General features: G+C 37.3%; 1 long non-coding RNA gene across 1 annotated transcript; it reads left to right on the forward strand.

The window, feature by feature from the left end:
• Positions 1-206: 206 nt before the first annotated feature.
• On the forward strand, positions 207-1,428 carry LOC137748587 (uncharacterized). The gene is made up of 2 exons (XR_011070084.1): positions 207-638; positions 1,167-1,428. It is a non-coding gene; the product is annotated as an uncharacterized lncRNA (long non-coding RNA).
• The last annotated feature ends 540 nt before the right edge of the window (positions 1,429-1,968 follow it).

Consider the following 1,968-nt stretch of genomic DNA (forward strand, 5'->3'; position numbering starts at 1 on the left):
TGATGCGTATCGAACGTAGTCAGCTTTTAATAGGGCTTGAAATAAAAGGGTGGAGTCAGTACAGTGTAGTCTGTGACTCTGTAAAATCTCAGGCCCAATATTCTTCTCGGGATTGATGGTAAAAAATATAAAAATACAAGGAAAAAAAAATTAATACAAAAAAAAGAGACACCATCGAGTTTTTACTATAAATACCAACCTCCCCTTCTCCTAAACCTACACCTCCACCCCCACCTCCACCTTCTCCGCCTCCTTCTCCTCCTCCTCTGCCTAACAGGCTAACCCTTTTTGCTGCTGCTTCTGCATCTCCCCTTTTGGGGTTCTGCTCTTGCTGTCGTTCTCTGATTGGCCGAAGCTTCGTAGCCATCTTATCTCTCTCTCTAGATATCCATAGCCTTAGCGTTTCCCTCTCTTTCTTTCTCTAAAATGGATAGAAGATGATGATCCTCTTTGTATTCTTCCACAGCTTTCTTGAACTGCATCCATCTATGGCGAGATCGACCGATCTTTGGAGTGAGTCGACTCAGTCTCTCTATTCCCCTTAACTTGGTTTGCGGTTCAATAAAGCTGTGGGAAGATACAGATAGGCTCAATAAAATTCGCTCACATAATGGATCTCCATTGTCCCTCATATCTTGGTATATTTTCTTGATCGTGTCTCTTCTCTTAGATATTATATGAACCCTAAACATCTATACCTAATTTTGCACAGTTTGACTCACTGATAAGTGAGTGATTTTTCATCATCATTTCAAGTTTATTTATTGCTCAAATACCACAAGAAATTTTTTCAATCTTTCATGATTTTATTCCAACATGATTTTTATGCTATCCACGCACAAGTTATTGATTATTTAAACATGATTTGAAGTTGATTTATTGCTCGATTCCCATATAAAGAACCAGTCTGTGATGTTTTGAAGTAGGTGATGGTTTTGTAAGCCATGCTACAATGGAAATTGATTTCAACCCTAATTTTATTCGAAGTTTTTGGAGTTTTTCATGTATGGTTACCTGGGGATCTGATATATTTCTGTCCTTACCTGGGGATCTGATATATTTCTGATGAATTAAATCGAACACAATCACGAGTTTTGCCTATACAAAATTTCCGAAATGTTTATTACCCCTAGTGCTTGATTGATCTCCTCTGTGAGTTATTTCAGCGGTGACAAATTACAATGCTGTTCTTTGAGGAGAAATCTTCACCTGTTAACTCCCCCTCTCTCGGATCGAGACTTCAGAGAACATTCTTGATATGTAGTTCGATCTCTGATCCATCTGTACTTTATATTCTGCTCAATGATTGATATATTTTATATTAACTCCTGCAAGCAAGATTAGATTCTTGTCTTTTAATTATATTGTTTAATTATCAGTGGACTTAGTTTAACTGTTTAGTTAATCATGCTTTATATTGTTTGCATATGTCTTGGTTCCATGTATTGCAGGCAATACATCTCCTTTTTTTTTTGGCAGAAGGCGATATATCTCCTTTGGATTCGATTCAAATGCTAATTAAGATTTGATAATTTCAAACATTAACGTGCTAAATTATCCTACATGCTTATGGCTCTGTAACTCTATGCCCTAGTGTCGGTTGATAAAGTGGCAGAGAGAGAGTTCAGATAGAGTGGCAGTCATTTTATATGCATACATGTACATGCGATTCTCAGATTCCATAGGGGTCAAAATCTATCTTAGCTCATGCTCATAATTCATATATGTGACCGCGATTAATTCTTGGGAAATGATGATCGCACACTCCTTTCCTTATTTTGCACGTCCCTAATGTGCAGGGCGAGAAAAAAAAAGTATGAATCATTTTCAGGGTCATTACTTTGCATCCGTTTCTCATCTGCCTTGCCGGCCCTTGCTACATAAAAGTATTTCAATTCCTTGTGCGTGTAATTAAAGTACGTGGACCTTGATGTTTTAGCTAAACATCTAGCTAGTCTTTCTTTTATT

The sequence above is a fragment of the Pyrus communis genome, chromosome 10 (genome assembly GCF_963583255.1).
Source record: "Pyrus communis chromosome 10, drPyrComm1.1, whole genome shotgun sequence".
NCBI lineage: Eukaryota > Viridiplantae > Streptophyta > Magnoliopsida > Rosales > Rosaceae > Pyrus > Pyrus communis.